General features: G+C 43.8%; 1 protein-coding gene across 1 annotated transcript in view; it reads left to right on the forward strand.

Annotated features, from left to right (window-relative positions):
* map3k13 (mitogen-activated protein kinase kinase kinase 13) overlaps positions 1–12,603 on the forward strand; it is a 132,528-nt gene that overhangs the window by 39,523 nt on the left and 80,402 nt on the right. The window contains exon 2 of the mRNA XM_084314962.1: positions 2,209–2,259. The gene's annotated coding sequence lies outside the window, so the exon portion shown is untranslated. The remainder of the gene's footprint in view (positions 1–2,208; positions 2,260–12,603) is intronic.

The following is a 12,603-nucleotide window of genomic DNA, read 5'->3' on the forward strand; positions in this document are numbered from 1 at the left end:
GGACGCTTAGATTAGATTAGATTAGATTCAAATGTATTGTCATTATACAGCACAAGTACAGTCCAACGAAAAGAAGTTTGGCATCCAACCAGAGTGCAAATATAGCAGTAAAGTGCAATAGTAATATACAATGTACAGGATATTAAACTGGGTACAAAATATACAAATGAGTACTACTGAGTGTAGTGCTAATCAGATGTATGTACAGAGTTGTAGTATATGTACAGTGATACAGGTGTAAAGACAGTATGGTAGTATGTAGTAGTACTGACAGGTGTGGATAGCTATATATGTGGTGAATATAATAGTATATAATAATATATATGTATATACAGCATTAGCTAAGGGTTATTTGGATGTGTATAAATAAGTATATAGAGTGGTTATATGCAGTTATTTGGACAAATGGATATGGTAAATATAGAATATGTAGAATATAGAATCCACACGCTTCCACATGAAGTTCCTTCAACCTTCAGACTACCAGACAACCACTCTACCTCCAGAGTCAGGACTGATTGCATAATCAGGGCTGTACGCTAAGCTTTTTCACTAGGGGCACAGCCGCACAGGTGCCCCTAAATGAAAAATGTAGGGGCACAGAATCTTTTTTAGGAGCAATTTTACCATTATAGTGCAAATAAATATGTTCCTCCTGCCTCATTATTGTGGTCCTTTTATTTAACATTTAAGTGCTTTTGTTTTCAGGTTTGTATCTTTTATAATGAACCAACTGAAGTATTACCACAGCTGCAAACATTTTATTCTTTCATTGATAACAGTGTATTAACAGTGTTCATTAGGGATGGGTTAGGATCGTTAGGATTTTATCGATACTACTATTATTGATTCGATACTGCTTAACGGTTCGGTACGTTATCGTAGGGCTGGGCGATATGACCAAAAACGTTATCGCGATAAAATTATAAAATTATTTTCATATAATTCGATATCGATAATTATCGTCGATATAATGTCCGTCAAGTTTAATTAACTTCTTATGCTGCTGCGAATGTCTCAAGTCGAGTTGATGTCGTCATCAGTCTGCGCACGTTAGCCGACAAGCGGAGTATCTCATGACAATAAATATGACACTAAAATACTCTCTTCCGCCACAATATATTGAAACGACGTCCACTGTATATCCCACACTACCATAAACGTGGCCTCAGAATTCAAAACACACACATACTCGGCACGTAAATATATAAAACAGTGCCGTGCAAGCTAGTTATCCTAGCCAGCCTGTTGGTTCTAAGCGATGTATTCCATGACAATGTGCTAAATATGACACTAAAATACTCTCTTCCGCCACAATATATTGAAACAGCGTCCACTGTATATCCCACACTACCATAAACGTGGCCTCAGAATTCAAAACACACACATACTCGGCACGTAAATATATAAAACGCCGCCGTGCAAGCTAATTAGCCTAGCAAGCCTTGTTGTTGAGTGAGTCCTACCTCCTTCCGGGTCTCGGCCATCTCCTTCACTGATTGGTTGTTAGCTGTTGTGCGTAAGCACGTCATCACGTAACGCTGGTTGTTGTGAGTGAGTGTGCTGAGCCGAGGCTGAACGGAGCCAAGCTTGGAAAATCGATATATCGAAACTTTGCGACCACGTTTCATGTTTATTTCGAGGAAATAATTTATCGCGATAGTTATCGTTATCGTTTTATCGCCCAGCCCTACGTTATCGATACTCTTATCGGTTCTTTTTGATTATTTTGCAAGATATATATATTTTTTTATTAAGAACATAATCGACATTGCTTTATTATTCTTTTATATAACTATATTAGTGCACATGGCTACTTTTTGATCAATTAATACAAGCAGTCAGATAAATTAACTATTTTGGGACTTTCTATTTTATTTAGAATTTATTTATCAGAATTTATCAGAATGTCCCACCCAATACCCAGCTGTTAAAAACGATTCAATACTTTTATTAGTAGAGATACTTTTAGAACAATAGCCTGATGCTGTATTTTCCATGAGTTGAGTGGATGCATGACCGGAGCTCTCTGTGCGTGTGTGTGTGTGTTGTGTGTTGTGTGTTGTGTGTTGTGTGTTGTGTGTTTGTGTGTGTGTGTGTGTGTGTGTGTGTGTGTGTGTGTGTGTGTGTGTGTGTGTGTGTATGTGTGTGTGTGTGTGTGTGTGTGTGTGTGTGTGTGTGTGTGTGTGTGTGTGCGTGCGTAACCAGGCCACGGAGCAGACTCAGCAGACTTGGACATGCACAACAACCGCCTGACAGGTCAGTAGTAGTACATGCAGACACACACACACACACACACACACAGACGAGCACAGACAGGCAGATATGGTAAATTCGTTGTGACCTACTTGTCTGAACTATGACTTGACTGTTTTCAGTTTGATGGGAGAGTGGTTCAGTAAAGCGGCCCTGTTTCAACACAATATGGGAGTGAGAAGGAGAGAGAGAGAGAGCAAATCACAGATTGGCTTACTACCAAATCGCCGCACAAAACAGACCACATTCTTACCCTCAGCACCCTAATTGACAACCAAATAAACAAAAACAAAAGCAAATTATACTCCTGTTTTGTTGACTTCCAAAAAGCATTTGACTCAATCTGGCATGAGGGTCTGCTGTACAAGCTATTAGAAAGTGGCATTGGAGGGAAAACCTACGACATCATAAAGTCAATGTACACCAACAACAACACATGTGCTGTGAGGTTTGAGGAAAAACACACAGACTTCTTTCCTTAAAGCCGTGCGGTTAGAGAGGGGTGCAGTTTGAGTCCAACCCTCTTCATATACATCAATGAACTGGCAAAAACATTGGAACAAGCTGCAGCACCTGGCATCCCCCTAGCAAACACAGAAGTAAAACACCTGCTGTTTGCAGATGAATGGGGCTGCTGTCTCCAACAAAAGAAGGGCTACAGCAGCACCTCGATCTTCTACACACATTCTCCCAGACCTGGGCACTGACAGTAAATCTAACCAAAAACAAAAGTCATGATATTCCAAAAAAGGCCCAGCCTACAACAACACAAACACAAATTCCTCCTAGACACAATTGCCCTAGAACACACAAAAAACGACACCTATCACGGCCTAAACATCAGCGCCACAGGGAACTTCAACCAAGCTGTGAACGACCTGAGAGACAAAGCAAGAAGGGCTTTTTATGCTATCAAAAGGAACATCAAGCTAGACATTCCAATTCAAACCTGGCTCAAAATATTAGACTCCATTATACAACCCATCACATTGGAAAGAATCAACCCAAAACCAGAGCAAATTGGAATGCTATTTGGCCCTAAACAGAGAGTACACAGTGGCCGAATACCTGAGCACTGTGACTGATCCAAAACTAAGAAGATCCTTGACTAGGTACAGACTCAGCTAGCACAGCCTAGCCATCGAGAAAGGCCGCCATAGGCAGACCTGGCTCCCAAGAGAACACAGACTGTGCACCCACTGCACACAAGAAAAGGTAGAAACCGAGCTACACTTCTTAACAACCTGCCCACTATACCAAGACATCAGAGACATTATGAATTGAAAATGGGGGACCCTGATGTAAACAAGACGAAAGTCTTTCTCTGGTCTGCATCCCCTTAACAATTGTATGTACTGTACCCATTCAAATGTTCAATCAATCAAACATATACTTCCCACAAATTGCAAACACCCAAAGAGACTTTGAAAACATGGCAAATAACAAAAAAACTCCCATACCTACTGGGAGAAATACAGCAATGTGCAAACACAGCAGCAAGATTTGTGAGATTTGTAAGTAAAGGACAATTTGATTCAAAGCTACCCAGGTAGCTTTCGAGACCTGCAGCTCCAAACATTTTTAACGAACCCAGTTCCCACGAGGACGACAGCAGCTCACACTGCTAAATATGGAGAAAGAGGCTACGCTTACTCAAAGGTGGAAAGCGACAGAATTTGTAGCTTATTTCCCGTGCCAGAGAATTTGGCACCTCCACCCAAAGGAAGAGAAGCACTGGCCTTGTCGCGACTAAGGCAGAGAGACACCCGCACCCTTCTCCACGGTACGACCCTCACCAAGTACTGGCAGGATGACATCATACCGAGGGGCCTGCGCATCACCAAGGAACCCACGCTGGGAAGAGAATCACCAGAGTTTTGTGATAAATGGTGTTCGATCCTAGATAAATGTTCTATGGATTTACTACTTTTAATCATTGATAATGAAGGCTCTAAATTAGCCAAGGTCAGAGCGGAGCTTTCCTCGTTAGAGGACGAAATTAAAACTATTTTAACTCCTGACCAACTGACCGAACTGCTCGAGTCAGTAAACCAGAAACTTGACAAATACAAACACGACATCGAGCTGCACAAGAGAGCTAAGAGGAGAAGAGATGAGCAAGACTACGCAGCGCACATGGTGTACCCATGGCTCCAACATCCTCCCTCCAGGAACCGCAGGCTGAATTGGCAGCCCAGAGACAGGCAACGGCATACTGATTCTTCCTCCACAGCATTGAGCTCGGACGAGGCGCCCACCCAGGGCAGATACCCCCTCCGAAGCCAGTCTAATTTTCGCGACGAGCAGGACGCTCCTCTTCCACCCCGACCGGCGAGAGAACCCACAGGAAGATGAGGAGGAGCAAGAGAAAGAAACCCACGGTTCCGGAGATAAGCATTGCTTCTAATATTGTCAACATTTCTGATGCACTATTGAGTGACCCGCACCACAATATCCTTTCCAAAGGTTTATCGTTTGTCCCGGCTCGTAAGGTGGACTCTTTTACTACCAAGGTAGAGCTATTTAAGTTTTTTTAGAAACATTAAGTTAAAAGCATTTTATGCCAGAGGGTTTGATAAGAGAACTCAATATGTTGCTAACGAAAATGTGCCTACAAATGATGCTGTTGATGTTGATGCTAGGCCTGTAACAGAGCCAGATACCTCCCTTTTTCCTAAAAGAAAAGTATTTAAACCCCGTAGCCTGTTTACCCCCCATCTCAACCCTCCCTCAGTTGAAACTTTCTGCAGATTGGTACAAAATGATGTCCTTAATTTATGTGAGACCAGTCACAAAGCCCATCTTTACCCAAATTTACTTGAATCAGAGTCTGCAGCACTTAAGGAACTCATGAAGAATGATGATTTAATTTTTAGAAAAGCCGATAAAGGTTCTGGTATCGTGCTCCAAAATAAGAGCTCGTATGTATCTGAGATCAATAGACAATTGAACGATATTGAGGTATATACCCTTTTAAATTCAGACCCTGTGTTTAGATTTTCTACGGAAATCAAAACAATCCTCAAAAGCCTGAGATTGGCAGAGGTAATCACAGAAAACGAATTTAAGTTTATGTTTGTAGAGTACCCGGTTACTTTTATTATTTACACCTTACCTAAGATCCACAAGGATCTGATTAACCCTCCTGGTCGACCTATTGTTTCTGGTATTGGCTCTGCCACAGAAAAAATCTCTCAATTCATTGATGCGCATATTAAGGATTTGGCCTCTTCTCAATGTGGTTACTTAAAAGATACTACTACTTTTTTGAACAGGCTTTCGACCTGTAACATTAGTCCTACAGACTTACTAGTTACCATAGATGTAGTCAGTCTTTACCCCAGCATTCCACATGCTGACGCGCTTGACGCACTGAGTTTTTATTTAAACTCGAGGGAAGTATTACTCCCCCCAACAGAAGTGCTAGTTAATTTAGCCGACCTAGTTCTAACTAGGAATTATTTTAGATTCCAAGATAAATACTACTTGCAAAACAGAGGCCTTAGCATGGGCTCCCCAGCCGCTGTGAACTTAGCCAACCTGTATATGTCCAAATATGAAGTAGATCATATTTTTTATAATAACCCGTTTGAGAAATTTGTCAAATCCTATTTGCGCTATATTGACGATTTGTTTTTTATTTGGTCTGGTCCATCATCTGATCTTTTTGCCTTCCTTGAGTACCTGAACACCTGTAGAGAAACGATAAAGTTTACATTGAAGTTTGATATGCATAATTTAGCTTTCCTCTGTGTTCTGATCAAGAAAGCCCCTAATGGCATCTCATTACACACAGAGGTCTTTAAAAAGGAGACAGACCGTTCTTGCATTATTCCAGTTACCACACCCCAGCCTTGAAGAATAGTCTACCTTATAGCCAAATCCTTCGTTATAAGAGAATATGTGACACGGAAGACAGATTTAATGCACAAGCAGAGGTTCTCCGTGGCAGTTTCCACGAAAGAGGCTATAGTGCCGATTTGATACTCAAAGCCCTGAACAAAACCAAACAGATCGATAGGGCCACGTTGTTCACCCCCAGAAAGAAAGAAGATAACACAGACAAAGTATCTTATGTGTCTACTTACAGTCCTATCACGAGAGACACACAGAGTATTGTCAATAAATATTGGCATATTCTGCAGTCCGACCCTCTTATAGGGGCAGCGTTTCAACATTCGCCTAATTATTTTTATAAGAGACAAGCGAATCTATCTAACCTCCTAGTCAAAACTGACTTGCCCTTAAAGAAACCTTCTCATTTTATGTCTAATATCCCAGATGGAAATTTCCCCTGTCAAGCCTGTGTACAATGCCAAGGCATGATCAAAGGTACATTTTTCACACACCCTAAAACGGGGTAAAAGTATACCCGTTAAAGGATGGATTACGTGCAATTAGTCTAATCTGGTGTATTTGCTAAAATGTCTGTGTAATTTTTCTTAGGTGGGTAAAACAACTAGAGCAGGGGTGGCCATCCATAAATAAATAAAAATTATAATATATATATATATATTTTTTTTTTACTTATTTTTTTAAATGGTCCATTGGCATGTTCTTGGGATCTGAATCTAGGGACATAATAGATCAGTGTCAGAAATAGTGTGTCTGTTACTAGGCTTGAGTAAATTGTAATGAACCAAAGGAGAATATCAATTCTATTTAATAAGCAAATGAATAAAGGGAAGATTATTAAACAGAAGGTTTTGTAGATACAGTACTGAATTCTGCCATCTTTTTTATAATGTAAATGTCTCCACCATTTTTCATCGTATTGCAACACCGTTTTTTGCAAGACGTTCACAGAAAGGTAGAGAAACTAACTGTGTTCTGTTTTATGGCAATAACGTTCAGGTTTGTGGGAGATAATCCCAAAAAATAAGAGAAATAAAAAAGTAAATCCAGAAGTCAGATGATTGACAGGGGCTGGTGTGAGCTGGGTAGGGTAGTTTTTCGAAATTCGAAAGCCCTGAGTCTCTTCCTTCAAAAGACTACACTCACTTTTGGCTGTGTTACTTCCTCCTGTCAATATGCGCCGGTTTCCGACTCAATGCCCTGAGATTTCTATAATCTTATATTTCACTAATAACAGTTAAAATAATTGGTAAACAAACGTAATGCTGAAAATATACACTTTTACTGTATATCTCGGGCTTAAGAGGTTAACCCTGTGAGGCCCAAATTAAAAAGACATTAGCAACTTCAGAGGCCAGAGGGTGGGACATATAAACACATTTACTATCAAATAGCATTGTGAGGCTGAACAACAGTGAGGCTCCTCCCTCCCCTCACAGTGGTCTGTATGTGTGAGGCCCCTCCCTCCCCTCACAGTGGTCTGTATGTGTGAGGCCCCTCCCTCCCCTCACAGTGGTCTGTATGTGTGAGGCCCCTCCCTCCCCTCACAGTGGTCTGTATGTGTGAGGCCCCTCCCTCCCCTCACAGTGGTCTGTATGTATGAGGCCCCTCCCTCCCCTCACAGTGGTCTGTATGTGTGAGGCCCCTCCCTCCCCTCACAGTGATCTGTATGTATGAGGCCCCTCCCTCCCCTCACAGTGGTCTGTATGTGTGAGGCCCCTCCCTCCCCTCACAGTGGTCTGTATAGACCACTACACTTCCGCGTTACATTGAAATCAGGGAGGAGATTGCGGGGGGGTCAAATGAATGGATGTGGACGAGAGCCGTGATGGAAGTGGTTGCCGATACGGCTGTGGGGGTGCTAGAGACATGATCGAATAGACGTTTATGCGCCTCGCTCTTCTGAACACGGCGTGACCCATAACTAATCGATCAGAACTAAATCGGCAGAGAAAAAGCCCATTTTAAAGCACCTATTCCGCATGGACATGCGCAGAGTGCCCATGGAGTCTGGACGACGCGAGATGACGCACGAATGAATGTGGACTGTTCCATCAGAGGGCGGAGCTTCGGTGGCCAATGTCCTTTCAGCCGAACAGGATAATGAAAAAATGATCCCACTAAATGGCCAGACGCGTCTTATGGCGACATCTACAATTACCTCATTGAGTCTACAGGTAGACTAATGTTTATATTTAAGTGCAGCGGTCTGTAACCACTTACATGACCATCGAAGCTCCCCCCTCTGATGGAACAGTCCACATTCATTTGTGCGTCATCTCGCGTCGTCCAGGCTCCATGGGCACTCTGCGCATGTCCATGCGGAATAGGTGCTTTAAAATGGGCTTTTTCTCTGCCGATTTAGTTCTGATCGATTAGTTATGGGTCACGCCGTGTTCAGGAGAGCGAGGCGCATAAACGTCTATTCGATCATGTCTCTAGCACCCCCACAGCCGTATCGGCAACCACTTACATCACGGCTCTCGTCCACATCCATTCATTTGACCCCCCCGCAATCTCCTCCCTGATTTCAGAATCCCGGAAGTGTTACGGTGGTCTATGTGTGAGGCCCCTCCCTCCCCTCACAGTGGTCTGTATGTATGAGGCCCCTCCCTCCCCTCACAGTGGTCTATTATGTGTGAGGCCCCTCCCTCCCCTCACAGTGGTCTGTATGTGAGTGTGAGGCCCCTCCCTCCCCTCACAGTGGTCTGTATGTGTGAGGCCCCTCCCTCCCCTCACAGTGGTTTGTATGTGTGAGGCCCCTCCCTCCCCTCACAGTGGTTTGTATGTGTGAGGCCCCTCCCTCCCCTCACAGTGGTCTTTATGTGTGAGGCCCCTCCCTCCCCTGTGAGCCTGCGTCAGACGAGCCCCATTCATGAAAAGTGTGACGTGAACAGCGACACTGTGCCCACCCACTCCAACACCGCTGCAGGACTCAGTCCAAGGAATGCCTCTCCTCCTCCTCCTCCTCCTCCTGCATCTCTCTCTCTCTCTCTCTCTCTCTCTCTCTCTCTCTCTCTCTCTCTCTCTCTCTCTCTCTCTCTCTCTCTCTCTCTCTCTCTCTCCTCCGTCAGTCCGCCCGTCTCGGTCCCGTCTCGGTCCCGTCTCTCTCTCTCCCTGGTCGGGGTTTTTGTTGTGTCTCTGGAGGACCATGCACCAGAGCTCTGTCTGCTGTGAGTAATGTAGTGGTGCAGTGCCGTTACCTCGGACCGGCGTATGTGTGTGCGTACAGTGTGTGTGTGTGTGTGTGTGTGTGTGTGTGTGTGTGTGTGTGTGTGTGTGTGTGTGTTGCGTGCGTGTGTGTGTACGTATGTTTAGTGGGTGCATGTATTCACGTGTGCATAGGTATGTGTATATGAACGTGAGCGTTTGTCTCTTCTATCTCTCTGAGTCTGTGAACATTACTGTGTTTGTGAGTGACCATGCATGCCTGTGTCTGTGTGTGTCTGTGTGAGTCTGTGTGTGTAGCCAGTAGCCAGTGTTTGCTCATCAGCAGACTAGGTATGATGTGATGCCGGCTCTGCCTGGCCAGTGTGGGAGTGTGCCAGAGTGGCTGTGTGTGTGCACTGCCGAGTGTGTGTGTGTGTGTGTGTGTGTGTGTGTGTGTGTGTGTGTGTGTGTGTGTGTGTGTGTGTGTGGTGTGTGTGTGTGTGTGTGTGTGTGTGTGTGTGTGTGTGTGTGTGTGTGTGTGTGTGTGTGTGTGTGTGTGTGTGTGTGTGTGTGTGTGTGTGTGTGTGTGTGTGTGTGTGTGTGTGTGTGTGTGTGCGCGCGCGCGCGTCCGTGTGTTGGTGCGTGCAGGAGCTATTTTGGGCTCAGGCAGCAGGCAGCCAGTGATGCTGCTGGTGTTGATGCAGTAGTTCTCTTTGCCCTCTGATGAAGGACAGGTTGAGGGGGAGACAGACCAGCTAGAGCCCCAACCAAGTAACCAACCAACTTACCAACTAACCAACCAACCAACTTACCAACTAACCATCCAACCAACTAATCAACCTACCTACCTACCAAACAACCAACCATCCAACCATTTAACCTACCTACCAACCATCCAACCATTTAACCTACCTACCAACCATCGAACCATTTAACCTACCTACCAACCATCCAACCATTTAACCTACCTACCAACCATCGAACCATTTAACCTACCTACCAACCATCCAACCAACTAACCATCCAACTAACCAACAAAAAATCATCCAACCAACTAACCTACCCCCAATCAACTAACCAACCTACTAACCAACCTACCTACCAACCATCATACTAACCATTAGGGGTGCACGATATAGATTTTTTGACCCCAATATCGATACCGATAACTTATGCTCCTCAAGGTCGATACCGATACCGATAACCGATATATATATATTTATTGTATTATACTTTTTTTTTATGTATATTCCTGTAGTGTTGACCTAACCAGATTTATCATGACATGAGCGTTACTACTATGAACAAAACAAAGCCAAGAGAACAGTTTTGACTCTTCAAATAAAGTGACTATATTTATTTTTCCAAATAAATATAATTTGAGTCAATCACAAATTCACAATCCGTCAATGTCATTAACAATGTGTTTCCCTGAACAATGAGTGAACTAAAAACCAACAGGTATTGTTTGTGCTTTGTCAGTAGGGATGGGTACCGTTCACATCTGAACCGATACGGTACCGGTACCGGTATCTGTGAATCGATACCGGTACCCAACGTTACCTTTTTCGGTACTTTAGTCTCTAAAAATGTAATCTACCTACCTCAGTTGTGAAAAAAAATCCAAACTTCAGATAACCAAATTTTCTACCCTTTTCGGCTTGCCATTGCCCCGACTGCTTTGTTGTTGAATCAAGTCAAATCCTAAGTAAGCATATATTGTGCGTGTGAACGTTGATATGAAAAGAAAAAAGTTAAAAATAAAAATTTAAAGTGTAAAAAAAAAGACAATAATTCAGGTTATATTCGGATACGTCAAATTGCTGAATCGGCCCATAATTATCGTGCAAATCTACTAACCATCCAATTAACCACCAACTAACCAATCAACCAAGCAACCAACCACAACCTACCTACTTACCACCTACACCAACTAACCAACCTACCTACCAATCAACAACCTACCTACCAACTATCCATTCACCAACACCACCTACCACCAACAACCATCCAACCAACCTCCAACTAACCAACCACCAACCACCAACTAATCAACCACCACCATCAACACCAACTAATAAACCAATCAACAACCAACCAACTAATAAACCAACCAACCAACAACCAAACAACTAACCAACCACCAATCATCTAACCAACTAACTAACCAACACCACCCATTAACCATCCAAACACCACCAACCAACTACTCAAACACTGTAAACACCACCACCACTAATCCTACCAACTATCAATCCAAGCAACCAACCAATGTCATTAACACCACCCACCAACCAACCAAACACCACCCAACACCACCCACCAACAAACCAAACACCACCAACACCACCACCAACCAACCAAACACCACCACCACCACCCACCAACCAACCAACCAAACACCACCAACACCACCACCAACTAACCAACCAAACACCACCAACACCACCAACCAACTAACCAACCAACCAAACACCACCAACCAACCAACTTACCACAACCAAACACCACCACACCACCCACCAACCAACCAAACACCACCAACACCCACCACCAACCAACCAAACACCACCAACACCACCCACCAACCAAACACCACCAACACCACCAACCAACTAACCAACCAACACCACCAACACCACCAACCAACTAACCAACCAAACACCACCAACACCACCAACAACCAACTTACCAACCAAACACCACCACACCACCAACCAACCATACAACCAGCCAACCAACCAACCATACAACCAGCCAACCAACCAACCAAACAATCAAACAAATACTGTAAACACTACCACCACTAACCCTACCAATTGTCCATCCAACCAACCAACCAACCAATCAACCAACCAACACCATCAACACCAACCTCCAACCAACCAGACAATGCGAACACCACCCACCACCACTAACACCACCACCACTAACACCACCACCACTAACACCAACAACACCACCACTAACACCAACAACAACACTACCACCACAACAACTAACAACAACAACCAACCAACCAACCAATAACACCACCACAACCAGCCCAATGACATGAAAAACACATACACTAACACACCATTTATTTAGTCCTCTTCTGGCTGTCTGTCTGTCTGTCTGTCTGTCTGTCTGTCTGTTGTCTGTCTGTCTGTCTGTCTGTCTGTCTGTCTGTCTGTCTGTCTGTGTTCTGGTCTGTCTGTGTTTTCTCTCTGAATCTCTCTCTATTCTTCTACTTTCTGTCTTTCTTCCTCCTTTTATTTTCCCAATTGGGTCCTAGCTAAACTCTCTTGTGTGTGTGTGTGTGTGTGTGTGTGTGTGTGTGTGTGTGTGTGTGTGTGTGTG

The sequence above is a fragment of the Notolepis coatsorum genome, assembly GCF_963971535.1.
Source record: "Notolepis coatsorum genome assembly, chromosome: 5".
Lineage (NCBI taxonomy): Eukaryota > Metazoa > Chordata > Actinopteri > Aulopiformes > Paralepididae > Notolepis > Notolepis coatsorum.